Source organism: Acyrthosiphon pisum, chromosome A1 (genome assembly GCF_005508785.2).
Source record: "Acyrthosiphon pisum isolate AL4f chromosome A1, pea_aphid_22Mar2018_4r6ur, whole genome shotgun sequence".
Classification (NCBI taxonomy): Eukaryota; Metazoa; Arthropoda; class Insecta; order Hemiptera; family Aphididae; genus Acyrthosiphon; species Acyrthosiphon pisum.
Genome location: NC_042494.1, coordinates 72,915,312 through 72,935,130, shown reverse-complemented (window position 1 = coordinate 72,935,130; position 19,819 = coordinate 72,915,312). Strand labels below are relative to the sequence as shown.

General features: G+C 31.3%; 1 protein-coding gene across 5 annotated transcripts in view; it reads right to left on the bottom strand.

The window, feature by feature from the left end:
- The window catches only part of LOC100163425 (neurobeachin), a 171,270-nt gene that overhangs the window by 45,494 nt on the left and 105,957 nt on the right, over nucleotides 1-19,819 (bottom strand). The window lies entirely within an intron of this gene.

Below are 19,819 nucleotides of genomic sequence, written 5' to 3'. Positions count from 1 at the left end.
CTTCTTACAGGGCGCATTGAACTTTGATTTACAATATTCTATTTACGAGTTCTATGATAAGCTTTTGAATTTTACAAATTTTTACATGTTTTTAATTCTTAATTCCTTTTTGTTTTTAGCATTGTAATCAAAAATCGAAGTTCTATCCGCCCTGTAAAAAATTGTCCTCTTTCTAACAAAAAAAAATTATCGAAATCCGACAATTCTATAAAGCTTCCCTTAAAGTAATTTTTTTCGATAAAATACACCCTATTAACCACCCCTAAATAGTTATAATTAGTCTTATAATTGAGGTATCAACTAAAATATAAAATTGAATTTTCAAATTTTATAGAATTGTGGAAAATTTGAAAAACTGGCACCGGGACCCTTAAATATAATAGGTATTTATCACCAGGCAAATATTTCAATATTTGATTTTTAAAACACACTTCTGAGCTCATTATTACATAAAATAGAAAACTACAAACACAGTTATTAGCTCTATTTATAATAACTATATATTATAAATTATAATATACCAAAACATATTGTATCACAGACTTTTTTTTTGATATTCACCGTCATGATTGACTGTTGCAACATAAAATCAAGAATCCATTTTTTATTATACCAATTTACGATATGAGTGGTGTACTTCCGTAGAATATAATTACAAATAAATAACCATCACGCACGCCTAAAAACATACTAAAATCATAAAATTAACACTTATTATAATAGTTTTTATTCGACGAGTATCTACCTATACACTTCAATTATTGTTAAACGTTATCAAATACTTATTACGACAATAATGTTCTGTGGTAAAATGGATATAAAGGTAGGTATAAACTATAAATATAAGTAGGTTGCCTACAGCAGAAAGTAATAAAACAAATTACTTATATTCTCATACAGGTACAAATAGAACGTATATGGGTACCGTCTGGTATAATATGGCTAACTAGTAACGAGTGGAATTCACGATGTAATAATTATAATGAGTTAAAATTATATGTAGGTAAATACGTACCTAAACATAAATTATTATTGATATTTTTTTTAAATGAAAAATATATACATAGATATTTTTAAAACGAAGTTCATAAATTATTTATAAATTATATTCCTTGTCGCGGCAGAAACCAAATAATAAAATTGGGGGAAAATAATTTTCTAAATAGTTTTTTTTTTGCGTGTAACTTTTGAAAAATGATGTAGTTTGTAAGGCGGGGAGGAAAGAATATACAACGTCCGTTTTTGTGGATTACGGTAAGTGGTATACGGTCGGTTTCGCGTACCTCGTGCGTGATTATATATATAATATATATATATATACGCATGCAGTTGAACAGTTTCCGGTATGATAAATGAAGAGAAGTGCATTAAAGATGAAAGCATCAGTGGTCCCCAGGAGTGTTGTAAAAACGGAAGAAGACACACGCGGTCACCATAAGCGCTTAGGGTGGTAATTGAGTTAAGTGCTCTCTCGCGGAAGTGGTCTGGTATCACTTATAAACGTGGAGTAAATACACAGCTATATAGGCACAACGGATTATGATGAGCTAATGTTAAGTTTCTCACCCCCGTAATTGCTTTTAATAATAAAATATCTCATTAACTAGAACCATCGTCTTGTCCTCAAATATAATAATAATATATTGTTATAATATGCTCGCCGGTTAACCCTGCCGCAGTATTTTGCCCGCGTGTCATACACGATATTATACGAATAATATCGTCCGAGCACCGTTTGTTAACATGGCTTTACAAGGCGCGTACATGCTATTTTTAACCAGCGTCGTGCACACTTAAACGTGTGTATATGAAGTATACTAATATACGATGATAATAATATATTATATACGCATTACGCATATACCTATATATATATATAAGAAAAATATCTCAAACGAGTTTTAATAAAACGCATATAATAATAATAATAATAATTCATGTTTCCGCCACATGGCCTATTTGCCAAATTACTGTGTGAAATTAATCAAACGATTAAATGTTTAATGAAAAAAAACACACAAAACCGCTAGTCCATATTATACCTAAATAGGTACAGGGAATTTCGTTTAAATAAATAGGTAAGTACATCATAAATCATTGACGGAAATTGCACAAAAATATACGTACCTACCTTTGTGTAATAATTATAGGATTAGGGATTTATGGCATCTCAAACGTAGGTATACATATTATATATATATATATATTTATATTCGCTAAATATCATATTATATAATATTACATACAACTAGTATAAACAACAAAATAGACATGAAAAATTATCGACTAAATTGAATAGTGCTAACTGCTAATTAAATTTTGAGACTTGAGTATTCTAAAATTACTGAAAATATATTATTTTATGGTGGTGGTAGGTGCCTGCCTAATATAAAAATACCTTGTAATATTGTGTGATTAAAAAAGTGACAAAAACAAAACGATCAAATAAACTAGATAAAAAGACAGCTGAAAATGTCTGAAACACACAATTATGTGATATGGAATATACCTATATAAATATATAATTAAAAATACATTCATCACTCCATTGAGAATCTAAAATATTAAAACATTACTCAAATGCTAGTAGCTATAAAAAAAATTAAAAAAATTAAATATTTTTTACTATATACATATATAGGTTAGGTACCTATGTCCTATATACCTATATATATATTGTATTATATTTAAAAAATTATGTTTACTCCGCCGTAATAATATTATAATGTATATTAGATACTTTTATCGAAGAACAATCATTATCTAAAAACTATATTAACGTTTTAAAAATATTATTTTTACTATATGCAGTTATCGCCATCATTTTTCAAGTTTTCTACATTTTTGATTGACAGTAAGTTATTTTTCAGAGCACTTAGTTACAAAAAAAAAAAATCGAATTTTAGACGAGTTAGTATTTAGGTATATGCGAGCATTAAAAGTTATGATGCGCGGAGTGCAGTGGCAAATGGGATATATAGGTACCCAACAAATATTGGCCCACTATTTTGATCATCTAATAACTATATAAATATTAAATAACTAGTCGTCTAAAATTTGATGTTTATACATTGAAATACTCCAAACAATATCATATGGATTCGGAATTTGAAATTAAAACTGTATGTTGTCATTCAGAATAACAGATGAAAAAAATCATAAAGATAAAAAATAGTAAAAAAAATATTAATTGTTTTAAAAAAAAATGTTGTTTCGTGTAGACCTATACTTAAAATTATGCAAATATAGGAATATTAAAAATATTAATAATTATACGTATAATGAGTGTGATTTTGGGTAAAATTTTCACCATCTGCATTATATATGTTTAGGTATATTATATATTATTATTGGCACTTATATTTTAATAATTATTATAATATAAGATCAATATGTGTTAAAACGTTGTTTAGGTTTTATGTTGCAGTTCTATTGATATATTACCAAGTATTATATACCCGATTATACAATATGTAAAACAATATATACATATATTATGCTCAAATAATATACCTATGTAGAGAGTATATATAGACTATGCACGTCGAAAAATCGCACATGAATGCAATATTATAATCACATAGATACCTACATAATAATATATTGTCAAACGGATAGGGGGAGTTCGGTATAGTGGCTGCAGGAGGGGAGAGTGACTAAAATCACCATCGTAACACATGTGATATTTTTATTTGTGTAATAAATAACACGCGTATTATATTATATTATTAAGTACCCTTTAAGCGGACGGCTATCGACCTCGGTGCAACTCGAGGAGTGCACTATATAGATGCAGTGCGTATATACACTATATACATATATAATATTATTTGTGTATAACACAGATGTTTTACACCGCACAAAACACAATAATATATAATATGCACAGGATTATGTCCGGAGGCCTTTCCATTGTCGCGAATCCTACCCCGTGTTCGCGATAATATACATGTCACACACGTCGTCGTATCATATAATATAACATAAATACACATGTACAACCCGCTGCATAATATACGGGGGTTGTTTGGTCATTATTATTATCATAATTTTTTTTATATCATACATATATTTTACTTTTTTTTTTTGCGTAAAGCCGGTTTGGTCGCGGCGAGTAAAATTTATTTTAGAAAATTCACCATACTAAAAACGCGGCGCCGGAATATCTGCCGAAAGGCTCGATCTCGGATAGCTGGCGGCGTCATCGCAGGTAGTTATATAATAGGTAGCTATAGTATACGTATTACGCATATATATATATATATATGTATAAAGTATATACATTGTGTTTTGTATGTATAGCAAACATCCATTTACCGCGGGGCGCGTCGTCCCGGGGGAAACAGTCTGCACCGTCTTCGCTCGGACAAAGTGATTACATTTTTATAAATCACCACACCGTGTCTTAATCATCCCCTCGAAAACATTTCGTTCACGCGCCGCCAAGCAACTCCATCGCCGTCGCCGTCGCCGCCGCCTCCGCGCGCGCACCCCGCCGGAACACGAATTGCGCGTGCACACAAGTACCAGCTGTACATATATACAATATATACAACACAAGCACACACACGTATAACACATATACCGGGTGGTCTGTCTTATATATATATATATATTATATAATATAATGTATACATACATCACACAACACATTGTTCGCGAAAAGGTATAACGGCCGCCGACTATATACGACGAAGACGACACAGAGAATAGCTTCGAGGTACACATAATAGTATATTTTAAGGTACCGTATACAAGTTCCCCCTCAGAACTAAAACATATACTCACAATTCACAATGCGCTACAATAGCCATCATATTATATACCTAATCTGAGACTGTTTTGAGGCACCAATCCGCGTGCACGAACATTGTTATATAATATACCTATATGTAACTGTATAATATATATATGTACGTTTTATTTTATTTCATGAACTGTATAGGTTTATATATTAATCAATATATGTAGGTTCTGACCGAAACACGACGACATTTTGTTATTTTATCGGCGCAAGAACTTGTATCGCTCAAACACAATGTTTCGATTGAGGCCGAAAATCGCTTGTGTTATTACAACTGCTGTGGATTTACTAAAATCAAAATACCATCGTTTGTAGAATTGTATATTATAATATTATTAGGTATAAAGCGTTAAAACTTGTCCGCCGATCAACACGCCATGCAATCAATCAATGGCTGCGCGATAGACGATAATGTTTAATTATTTTCAAACAACATTTAATCGTGTCGTGTACAATATTTTTAGAAATTTCAGTAAATAATGTTTTATCACTATAATATAATAATTGCCAGTGTATTACGACGATAACAGAGAAAAACTTATGGTGTAATTTGTTATTAGGTACTAATGAGTATTATATAAATGCGACTTTTATAATAATAGGGGAGTAAACATTGCGATGCAGTTATATAATATTTATTGTGTATATAGGTATAGATATAGGTACATAGTTGACACTGCGGCGTGGAAAAATAGTACATCGGAGCTTTTGTACACCCCGTGCAACATATTATAATAGCGGATACATCAAAAGAACCATAATTGAACATTCAGGCGGGTCGAAGTGTCGAAGGGGGCCGGTGGCGTCGCGGACGTGGGGAGATAGTGAGACACGGCCACGGAAAACCCGGCGCGCTGCAGCAGCAGCAACCCATAAATCCTAGTTAGGCCGCGAAAATGCAGCCCCTGTCTGCCGCTCGCGGGACAGTAATCTAATTTGGATCCGAGTTTTACGCGTACACGCCGAGGCGAAATGTGCGCAGCATTAGACGAAGGGGGTTGCCGTTAGCAGTCGAGTCAAGCACCAAGCGGTCGTCGTCAGGGAAGGCTATATAATATAATATAAAATAATAATAATATAATATACATCGTCTAATGGATGTTTTTAATCAGGTTTGGTCGGCTTTTAATACAGACGGATTAACGCGCCGCCGTCGGTGGTGGGGTGGTGTGTGGGGGCGGGGTGGTTCGATATTCAATTGTCGCTGCAGCCACCGGCACTACTGCAATAGAAGAGTAAACATATAATATTATATACCTATAGTTGATATTAATATTATTATTTGTATTTAAAACTAGTTGTTGTGGAGACAAAATTTCAAGTGTAAATGGATTTTTTTTTTATGATCGGTCGTTTATGCGGACTGGCCATGCGTAAGTGTATAGGTATTAGGTATGCATGTGTATATACGCATATTAAACTATGTCTTGTAAAAGATACTGAAATATCCTACACATATTATGGATATTATATATTATACGGTTGAAGAAGGAAAAAATAAATAATTTTCATGTCGAAAGAAATAATACAAACGTGTTCACCATGCGATATGTTATTCGAGATCGATCAGGCGAACGATTCTATCCTCTTTTTTTTCCTCGGCCTGTTCAGGCGAAAAACTAATCGGACGGATGCCACCATCAACGCCATGGCCGCAGACCAACTACGTGTATACTAAATTAATTTTGATATAAAATTATTATATATTATTATGTTAACCAATTATTTATATTATTATTTATTTTTTCCCCACGCCAACAACCGATTATATTAAAGACGGAAACACGTTGGACTACTGCAACGTATAAATATAGTAATAGTACCTATACTGCCACAACGCGTGTTGTAAAGACGACACAATATCAAAGATGGTGGTGATACGAGATGTGGGGGAAAATGCGCCCTGCCACGTTATCGTGTCGTTAATCTATATTATTATTATTATTATTATTTGTTTGAATGGTTTATTTACAAGGTATATACAACGAGTGCGTTATTTTATAATATATGTCGTGATGCCGGTTATGATAACAATACTATAATATATATATATATATATAAATGTATACCATCAACTATTATAGGTATATTTACCTACCAACCGACGATATTCTACTGCAGAATACCGCATCATCGCTATATTATTATACTATAGATCCTCAAGTTTTCAAAATCGTACAAAACATAAACGGGTTACGATATAGCTGGTACCTAATATTAATCTTATGTGACTGAACGAAAGTCGATATACCTACCTACAACGAGTATAGGTATACCAGGTAATACCACCTATGCGCGCTGGAATTGTTACCTAAAGTGGTTTAAACATATCAAATATAATATGTTTATAAGTCGAAACAAGTACACGACGAACAATTAAAACAAACATAAAACCTATATAATATAGGCTGCGGTCAAAAGTTGAATAAATTCGATACGTTGCGGTTTATGGTACTTGATTATATTTCAATGGTTTGATTATAATAATTCAATATTACACATAATAATATTGTGACATTCGCGGTAGGTACCTATACCGCGTTTGCTCGAGTAGAGTATATCGTTAATATTATATGGAACTGAAATTCTTTTATAAGCCATAATATTTTATTGGAATATTAAATTTGCTCGGGAACGTATTTAGTTTGAAAAGTATTTAATCAACAACGTTTGCGTTAGGAAATCAAACAGTTGGCAAGTATTAATTTGTTATTGTATTTAATTGAAACTTATTGTGTCAAATAATTATTTATTCATACACCATTGCCTAATAATATACGTTTCCAACGAAATATTTTCAATGACAATAAGTTTCTGAGCAAATACGATTACGACAAAATAGTTTTCAGTACTTATACATATATTAGAGTTCTAATAACATGTATATTAACCAGACAGTTATCCAAAATATTATACTCCACAAAACTAAGTTTCCGACCACATATGTTTATAGCACAAATATATATTTGTTTCTGATACCCAAGGCTAGGAGTTAACGAGTTAAAAGTTAAAATTAAGTTAATTAACTCGGTATATTTTTCAAATTAATTTTTAACTTAATATAAGTTACTTTTTTCAAGATTGATATGTTAACTTAAAGTTAATTTTTTCAAAAGTAGCTAAATTAAGTTAATTTTTGTCCGAAGAATAATGCAAATTTTTGAATTGGTATTTACTTCGATGTATCATTTTAAATTTCCCCAGTAATTATCTTAAGCGTAAAGAAAAACTATCTAATAAATCATGTAATGTGTCTAAATTTTTTATTTTTGCAAATCAGCAAATTTTAACTTTACACTAAGTTAAGATACTTTTGTTAAAAAGTTAACTTTTAACTTAACGAGTTAATGAAAAAAATACGAGTAACTTTTAACTTAACTAACTTTATTATTTTAAAATAACTTAACTTATAGAGTTAAAAAAAAATCATCAACTTGCCCAGCCTTAGGGATACCTATATATTATATCATTTCAAATGGTTTACGTGTCCAAATTAATATACATCAATAAACAATTTGTGTTACAATCGAGATATTTTTCCATAATTGTCTAACTTTTTATGTTCGTTTGCCTATTCTATTTCGCAATGAAATTTACAAAAGCAAGAAGATCTAAAAAATGTTAGTTTAACTAAATTTGAATAATGCTCGTTTTTAGTCTCAGATTCCAATTGAAAAGACAAACTGTGTTAAATAGACCGGATTTTAATAAAACCTATAAATATATTGTATCATTATTATACGTGGCTTAATAAAACATTATAACATTATAAGGTTATAAAATGATTTAAGCGAGAATCCGCGTTATATGAAAGAAATATATATCGTCGAAATCTATTAACAAATATTCCGACGTATATGTTTATAGCTTTTTTAATTTTCCTATTGGGTTAAAGATTTATTCGTCTGGACAAACCAAAATTTCACAATAAACAACATAAGGTAAAATCTGGTCCGTTGACAACAGGCGCAACACAATAAGTCGTTTTACATATTAGAAACCGGCTGAATGGCCTTCCTGTTGGTTGTTTTTCATTCAGTATACAAAATAAAATAAAACTGGGGAAACAAAACTGATGAAAAGGATTGCATTCTTCTGTGTTTTGTGCGTTGACGTACAATTGAGATAATATCGCGAGATAAAACAATGGGTACCAAACAACAAAAGGATACGTCGAATAAAAATGAATAAGCAATTCTAGGGCTTATTAAAATATTTTCTTTAAGTAAAAATATTCAAAAAAAATTCCGTTATTTTTAAAATTCCAAAGCAATAGGTATAACATAATGAACTCTAAAATTGTAATCTTATCTTTCAAAATAAGCTCATATTGATTTAAAATTGAATAAATCAAAATTTTATTGAAACTATATTATATTTACATATTATTTGAACGTGATACAATACCGACATTTAGTTAAAAGGTTATGCGATTATATTATAATATATTATAGATATTAGATACTGCAAAATTTGTTATAGTATACAATAATCTAGTTTTTAAAAATTCAGATAAGCGTAAGAGTAATAATATTATTAAATTGTTTCAACTGTTTCATGTCTCAATGATATGTTTTGACGTTTATCGGTTTTATCGATTGAAATGAATGTCAGGCACATCATGTATAGTTTAAAAATCAGTTGAGCAACGCTTAAAGACATTTTAACAACGTATACGTATACACCACCGTAACGATAATTTCCCGTCTGTATTATATTATTAGACCTAATAAAGATAATTTATAAATTCAAAGAGTTTCAATGGTCTATTATACTCCTAGGTATATATAGTATAGAATGTTGTATTTTAGTGAGATTTTTATTGTGAACTCTACAGGGTGTAGATGTAACTGGGTATAAATTAGATCGGCAGGCTGATCGCAGAAGCACGTCACCATATTGATCGCACAGCGAGGGTCTGTATAATAATATGGTAAGGATCACAACCTAAATAAAAAATTAATGAAAAAAAAAAACTCATAATAATTATCATAGTATACTAAATCGATAATTTTTACCGCCACTGCGGTCACTATTATACTACCGCCGCAACAGCAGTAACCAGTTTAACACGATTTTTATACCAATAAAGAACGGCGCCGGTCAAAGGGTACCGCCGCGTGGCGCGCAAAACGCACATCACGCGACGCATAACAAACAATAAAAAATAAATAAATAAAAATAAAAACCCGAGTCTTATGTACACGTCACACACACACATATACAACCGATTCAATATAGGTAATACCACCACCATAATTGGTACAATAAATTAATGAACTTGTATATATACCTGAAGTATACACATATATATATATACACGTTATAAACATAATATATACACCCAGTTTGATTTATGCTGGTTATTACGGTATGTATTATAATGTGACTATCGGGAAAACTCACGAGAACCAATAACCGATGATGATGATGATGGCACTCCGCCGCCGTTGCTTATATATCGCCGACTATTGCAACTTATATATATATATATATATAGATTATAGGTACATCAAGAAACGGAATTAATATTAATGAGTATCAAATATATATATATTTAATATTATATAAGTACCTATTGCATATAGGTACCTAAAATGTACCTACTATAATATATATGCATATATTAGGAAAGCAATAACAGTTTTACTTATAAGACATATTTATTAATTTTTTTTTGTCGTTTTGTAAATGCATTTACATGCGGATCTGATTATATATATATATATATATATATATCAATATGTACATACTGCCTACAATGTACATACTATACAACAATCGGCCATCTTGTGTGTGTGCTTCTGTGTGTGTGTGTGTGAGTGCGAGCGCATTTGTATCTTACTCCTACAGATTTAATACATATTATACGCAACGATGGGCATATTACATGTATGGACATTAAAATAATATATATATATTGCGAAACATTTGCGATGATTTAATGTTCGAAAGAAACATACAATATTATATACCTTATACTGTAACAGAGCGGTGTATTACCGTAATTGGCGGTGTTGTCTCGAAATTAAATAATTCGTGTTTCTATTAAATATGACAATAAAAAAGAAAAAGAAAGAAAAGGAATGTCAATTTCCAAAAGTATGTAGGCACGTAGTGCAAACGTTTTACACAATCATTTATGGTTTAGATTGATGGTTTTCCGTCGTGTATAAAATAGTTTGTTATTTTTTTAGAGAAAAAAAATGAACAAAAGTCTCATAAGAATTAGTATAAAAACACGGATACAAACGGGTTTCCAATGACAGGCCGCCTTAAAATACAATCGAAGTATCATACCTATACTATAAATATCACGAAACTGCAGCAGCAGTTGTACCTATATACAGAATAATGTAGGTTCAACGTGCAAAATTCCACATAAATTTTAATTCATATTATACGAGACGATAATTTTTTCGTTTAAATACTCCTCTTGAGTGGAAGTATATAGGTGTATTATTAGTGAATAGAAAAAAAAGTTCCGGCTATAATGTGTGAATTTATGATGACCGATTACCGCAGATAGTTGGTTCGATAAGAACCGTATAATATAGCCGTTCCCATATTATAGCGTCGACGTGGTCTGCAGTTATAAAAAAAATAAATATTTTAACGACAACCATGAGTGATTTAACGACAAGTTATCAACGAAAGTTTAAGGAAAAAAAAATTAAGTATATTATAATCGTCTGGGCGGCGTCCGGTTAAAGATATAATAGGTAATATATATATGTAGGTATGTTGTGCGTGCACACGTTATAAACACGCCAAAGTCGTGATTAAATTTCCTTAAACGACTGTATTATACTGTTGAACCAGGTAAAACGTATGAAAAGCGTTCTGAAACAAAATAATTGAGACCGTTTACCAGGTACGCGAATACGCATCAAATGTACCTAGCAGGTTCAATAATCCAACGAGAGAAAAAATCCTGATACAAACGAAAATCATATAAAGTATTACTATCGGGAGACACTGCAGCGTTTTGAGCGATGTTTCGTTCACGTCGGTATAATGATATTATGCATTATTATGGTGTATTATAAATTCGATTATGATTATTATTAAATGGAGTAAAAAAAAAAATCGGAAAAAAAAGGTCGTAAAACTCTCCTCGACAACAATGAACCGAACGAGAAAAATAGTAATAACTTGATTAAAGTCCACTGCCGCCCGCGATCCCTGCACTATATACGTACTATTATTATTATACTTAATATATTTAGACACCGAGCGAGTCGCATCGAACCCCTGATGCAACTGCGTCGCGTTAAATCCGAATTAATGTGTTTCTCGCCGGAGACAATAATAATATCGGCTGGCGAACGGCGTTTGACACTGCGTCGTCCGTTCGGGTCTGCGCTTCCATCCATCGCTTTTTATTTTTATACTTAGGTTTAACCCCCCCCACCATTGTCCGACCATCAAACCCTCGCGGGGTCGGCCACCGAAATGTCATTTTCCGGCTCGCCGGAGCAAATCGCGCGCGCTGGTTGCGAGGGCGAACGGCGCAAACGAAATGAATAATATTATTATAATATGTAATACACAATATATTTTATAATGTGTATAATATATATATAATATTATATCTATATAGTATATATACATATTTTTATTACACACTTACAACTTACGCGTAAAATACTAATATTAGGTATCATTACACGTCGCAGTATTATATTATATCGTATGTATACATGCGACGTGTATATACCTACTACCTAGGTACTATAAAAATTATTAATATATATTATAATACTTATAAAGTAAGTATACCATTTTATGTAGAATCATACATAAGAATTGTCATTCCCTATATAACTGCTCTGTATACATTTAGAAACTGTCCATGACTAGATGACAATTTAGTTTTTTTTTAATGTCTACTGGGATTTTTAAGCTTTTCTTTATCGTTAAGTGATACAATACAGATATCATGCAGATAAAAAATACTTTAAGATGCCTGCGGGTTTAATATAACCATATAATTTGTATACCTACCTATAGTTTTGTATGCACCATATATGAAATGGTATACAAGTTTGAGAAATACAAACGCCAAACATATATTATGCATATTATTCCTTTGTTAGGCACCAAGAACGCAGTAAAAAAAAAACCATAAGAAATACGAAATAAATGTATAAAATTCAAAAACACCTATAAAATAAAAAATGGCAATACCTAAATAATTAATTATGCAACGAGATGGAGAACGAAATACTTTGCTATAAATATTGCGCAGCCATCGTAATGACAAATGAGTAATGAAATATTATACATTATATGAAACAGGTATTATAACAGGAAGACTTAACAAATAAAATAACTTTTGTTTTAATCAATATTTTTAAATTTTTTAAAAAAAACTCGTAATTAGCTACTCATCAGACATTAAAAACGTGATATCGAAATACAAATTATATATTTTTTTTCTGTTAAGTTTTAAAGTTATGTGAACATTTTCAAAATACGTTAATATATATACATTAAATACTATATACTATTTGAAAAACTAAGGGTTTTAAGTACTTTTAACAGTTATTATCTGCACCTCGTCACATCGCGATCATATAAATTTTTGCAGTTACCAATCGTCACCGTTTTTGTAACACATATTTCTGATCACTCTCCATAAACATAATAATAATATTATTTTATTATACTGCGTATAGTACATTTTCGGGGTGTAAGTGTGGGGCGCGGTTTTTGGCCTGCGGGGTCGCACGCGGCGGCGTCAGACATGAAAAGGGCTTAGTTACACGGTGGCATTGTACCTCGGTCGGTCCCGTTTTATGTAAGACGACACTCGATAAATACGTATATATATAGTTATATAGGTACATAATATAATGTTATATCGGGCTCCGCGTCTTTGTGCCGTGTGCAGTGTATAAGAGTGCCGCCGCAATATAGTTGAGCTCTTTATTTTTATTTTATTTTTTCCCCACTCGCTGATTGACAGCCGCCACTGCGTACGGAGTATGTTCGCGTTATCTTGTATACCGTATACACATATAATTGTACAAATGTGTGTGTGTGGATATATATGTTTATATATATTATATATTTGTATAGGTATATAAGGGATAATACGGTGCGTGTCTAGTTGGCCTGTCGGATAGAAAGGGCACAATATGATGTGTTTCGGAGGGTCATTTATTTACGCGTGTATGTATACCTATATGATGTGTGTATACACATATATAGGTACGACTCAGCAAGAATCGCGGTAATCGGCTACATAAACGCGCATATACGGCGATGCACAGAATACACAAACCTGATAAATATAATGGCATCATACAAGAGTAATATTATACGCGCACTTGGAACATATTCGCACAAGACGTCAGCAATTCCTATATGTATAATAAAAAATGCATATTATGTATAGTCGTATGGATATATAAACTATTAGCTGGTGGTACTAATTATTTTAAATATACCTATAATTCGTTTTACATGATTTGTGATTGGCCATGGCCCAAGATGTATCTTCAAATTTTGTAGATAACAGTTAATAAAATAATAATGAGTTTGCATTTTGGCTAAAATACCTCAACCCTAATACGTACTTCAAGAGGGATGAAACTTCGCGCTCTAGAGGGAGGTTTTTTGTAAATTCTGTATACCACTAAAACTTAGTGAAAATTAATGTATTTATAAAAAAATTCAGAACTTCCAGAAAAATGTAATTACAAAATAAATGTAGGTACCGTAAAACGACCAACTTTGGGTATTTTTCAACCTTTTTTTAGGGAGGAACATAATTATTTTCTTAAAATAAGAAAAAAAAATTGTGGGGTAGCAAATCAATATTTTAAAAGTTCAAAAATAAAGAACCCCTTATAAATTATATAATATTAAAACTACTAAGACCTAAGTGTGATAAATCCACGGATGTTTTACCTTAGCTATATTTTACTATTATATAATATTTTCTATACCCAAAACGATTCGTTAATTATGTTTTAAAGATAATTAAAAATCATAAGATATCCGTATACAAAACAAGTATGGCTTATCGAAAAATAAAATAATATTTCGCACGGGCTTGAATAAATTAACTATATTTCAACAACTAACGGATAATCGTGCTTCGGTAAACACTGCACGATACGCGTATAGTATAATTATGTATATATACATAATATATATAGGTACCTATATATTTATCAAACGTTGTATATTATATTTTTCGGGTGAATCGACCTAATAAATATTTCTATAAAAACATTTACCAAAGTCCATCGACAGTACCACAGGCGTATAATTTACTAGGTTTTTATACATTTTATTTGTTAACAAAAAACGGTGGACATAAACGCAATAAATAAAATTATCACGCCAAAGCAAGTCGGACTAATGCCAAAACGACATTAACCGTCATTAGGTAGTAGTTTCTTAGCCAACAATGTTAATTTAGATGCGTTGAGCTTCGTAAATTTTACAGCGGAACTCCAAATATAATATTATAATGTAGCCGTAGACTGGTTAAGTAGATGACCAATAAATTTACCGCCTAAGTTTTTTAAAAACTTATCTGTTGTACACGGTTTAAAAAAACAATGAAAAACAATAATAGCATCTCTGCAGGTTTATATACGGCATTACATATAAGAAAACCTTCATAACATATTACGGAGTGTGAACAGAATTCGTACGGATACCAAGTCATACACAAAAAGACAACTTTTTATGGAATCATACATTATATTATATAATTATCCAAAACGAGTTTTTTCTTAGTGTAATTTACACCTCTATAAAATAATAAGCAATTAGTTATCCACTCATATTTATAGTATATAGTTGTATACGTAATGATTAATTTTATATAGGTACACGTTTTTAAATATATATAGATATTTAATGTTTGTTACACTTTGAAAGAAAGTAATTGAGTTATATGTGTATTTAGTAAATATATAATGTATACTTTAAGAGCTTCACTATTTATATATTATTTATGCATAATATGTATAATAGAATATTTTATTATTGTATGAAATCAAAAAAAAAAAAAAAACATATTATAGAACGTTTGGAAAATATTAAACGACCATATTATTTACAACGCCATTATAATAAATATGTCAAGATATAATAAAGTGAAAAAATATAATTACGCTTATTTCGCCTCAACCAAGACGACTACGGTATATATTTATTATACATATATATGTATATGCGTATATAAATAAATACAATTGTATGATACGACTTGGAGATATTCGTAAGCAATAATAATTAATAAACCGGTTAAAAAATAAAGGTAAACTGATATAGGGAAAGATATCTAGCGATACCTACGCGTATAAAGTTGGGGCGCCGGACAAAGGCGAAATGTCAACCGAAAACTGAAATATTTTTAAAAGATGTCGGGCCCAGATAAAAAAGGTAGTACAGAACCCAACATCATATACCAGTCGTAGACGTCTACGTACAACCATCGAGAGACGTAAATTTTACGCCTGATATGTTTACATTTTTTTTTATTACAAGCCCAACGATATTTAAGGTTTTTTTTTATTTGAATTTATCGTTTTTTTTTTCAGTTTTTAGCGTCTCTCAAATTAAAAATATATTATAAAGTAGGTGGGTAGTTGATGATAATAATGAACAATTTCGTTCATTGCTTGTTTTCAATAAACTGCTGATAGTTCATAATAAAATATATAATAGTGTATGATAAAAAAACCGAATAATTGAGTAATGACGTTTCAAAGAGTTTTGGAATAGCGAATCACTATAATATAATACCTATATATATTTTTTTAGTTGTTTTCAACAACATAATTTTAATCATTCTTTTTTCCAGAGTGAAGAGAAAACAAACGGAAATTGAATTTAATTATTATTATGAATGAATAATAATACATAATATTATGTATGTACCTATAATATTGTATAATGTACCTACGTCATACATGAAGCATTTTGACCACTTTCCGTGTTTATCCTCGTACAATACTCGCCCACCCGCACAAGTGCATAACGCACAAATAATATATTTCTTTTATACCCTCCTACAATAAAAAACTTCCGAGTTTAATTAACAACTTGGCAATTATGGTTTTATTTACATATAATATTTTATCTCAATAAACATTGGATACATCTGATTTTTACAAAATCACAACATGAAAATATCTATTGGTAGAATAATAAATATGGAGAGGAAAATATATTTCAGGACAAAATGTATAGGCGATAGTATAATATTATGATAAACGGTTAGTATAATCATCAATGACTCGGGAAGCAATACGACGAATGCGTCTGCATCAGAGACGCTGTACGTGAGGATAGACCTGAAGCAGTATAATAATATATTTTATATTATATTAACAACAATAATAATAATAATGATAATAATAATAATAATTATTATTATTGTTATTATTATACGCTTGTATAAACATCAAGATTATGTTTTGTCTGTTCTCTTCGCTGGTCTGGGGTGAAGGATGCAGATCGCCGTTTACATATACCCATGGCGCGTAGGTATATATTTATATACAATCTCGTGTTGCAGTGTTACTGATAGAGATATAATCTCTGACGGTGCGTATATACAGGTATGCATATAATATATTATCTAACCATGGTATGACGATTATAATGTTTTACCTAATGAAATTCGGTTGTTATAAGAAAAAAAAACGCAGGTCGATAAAACCCGACGGAATTATACGTCTGCAGTGCGGAGCGCAGAGTGCCTGTATATAGGTGCGTACATATTATTATGTTATATGAATAGGTACCTACCTTTACAGCAGACGAGCGAGGAGAAAGATACATAAAACGATAGACGCGATTCGCAACGTCGTTTTTGATTTATACCAGTTACACGTCTGCGCAGCGTGCTGCAGGATGTCTTTTTGCTTTTTATCATTTTATTATTATTATTACATATAGGTAGGTATAAATGTAATATTATGTACATACACTATACAGGGGAATCTATATAATAATACGTGAGTGTTGCAACCGTCGTAAACACTGATGCTGCAGATCAGCACAGTAACTCGACCAACTTTTACTATGATATACGGATATTCCACATAAATATAAATTATATCGTGTCTTACTATATATAATACAATATACATTATACACACACACACACACACACACACACACACACACACATAATATATTGGTACCTACCTATATATAATATACATATAGGTACTATACTAAAATATATGTTCCTGAATATTATATTATGGCAATGAATGTTTAAGTATAACATGTTCTACATGCGGTTATGTGGTTAATAAAATTGGATGATTAACTATTCTCGTTTCCTGCTCAACACGCTTAGGTACATGAGCCTGCAATGATCTGTATAATTTTCAAAATCATTAAAATATCTGCAGTCTGCACAAAGAAAATATTTAATAGAAGTTCCATCGATTTTTTTTTTTTTTATTATTAGTTAACCCGCGGCAGCTTAAGTCATTGGGTGGTTTTTAAACTGTGGGGGAGGGTAGGTACTGTAAAAACACGTGTGTGTTGTTTTTGGCAGATTTTCAAGTGGGCACCCGTAGGTATATGCCATGCCCGTGTGAGGGATGGCGGCACTTGTTCTCCGGACACCGTGACTTGCCCGAAGCAAATGCCACCCGCGGCCGAGGTATCGAACCAGCGCCGATGCACGTCGCAACCGACGCCTTGGTCCGGTCGGCCACTCCGTCCCCCCAAAAGTTCCAAAGATGTGCACACAATAAAACTAATATCTATATGTACATAGAATTATTACTTCAAAATTGAACACATCTGACACATTATGATAACTTTCTGTTCAATAATAACTTTCTTTGTTATACCACATAACTCTTATACTATTACTCTCAATTTATAGGTATTTTTGGACGTAATTCAGTACTTGCAGACAAAAATAAATTGAATACACCATACTAAATATTTTGAACGTTCACTAAAATTTAAAAAAAGTGTTATTTAAATGCCATCAGAACTATTTATTCGAAAAATAATAAAAGCTATTGTAATACTTCATATGTATTGAAAAACTAGTCATTATATAGACTCTATCTGAGCGCACGGCAGTGCGCCAGGCCAAGTTACAGCGATGCCAGTGTATCTTTACACGAACCAATTCGCCCAGTTTTTCTAACCCATATATCTCTGTTTCCTCTTAAGATAAACTTTTGAAATTTAAAACACAGATTAATCTCGAGTAGCTAAGGACGCTGTAAGAAAATGAGCCCTTAGTATTGGGCCATTTCAAAATGGGAGGATTTAAAAATTTGCAATTTTGTTACTGACTCACTGACTGACTGACTGATCATCAAAATTATAAGACACTTCCCGTATAGGTAGAAACTTGAAATTTGCCACAAAGTTAGGTCTTACAGTGTAACTAAATGGAAAAATCTAAAAATTGAATTTTTTTTCTCCAGAGTGTGTATTTCTAAACGTATGAAATGGCGCGCTCAGCACGCATAAACGTTTACTTTCAAACAGCGTTACAATATTATGGTAATAAGAAATTATTTGTAGTTGACTTATATATATATATTTAGAGTCCAATTTCTCAGCCCCTCAACAGAAACCCAAACGGTCTTACAAGAGAAAAACTACGACGTATAAAAAAATAAATTTAAAAAAAATAAATAAATAAATAAAAAATAAAATATAAAAAATAAATAAATAATAACAACACGTCGTCCACGACGCTAAAGCCCGCAAAAATAAATGATATCCCCAACAAAAACATAACAGTGAAAAAAGGCCAAGTTCCAAACTCCCTCCCAAAAATTTGGCCTATCAAAGTAGTGAAATCTACATTGTGGCCAAGTCTGCTATTTTTTAATTCATAACCTCAATGCACTCCTACATTAAAGAGCAACACTTCTCTTTTATTTGTATTGTTTAACACTTGGTCAGTTTCTGAATGAGGAATAAAACATCATTATCGAATGTGCTCACTTATGATTTACGAGGGTGATGGGGAGAAGAAGATTCAGAAAAAAGTAA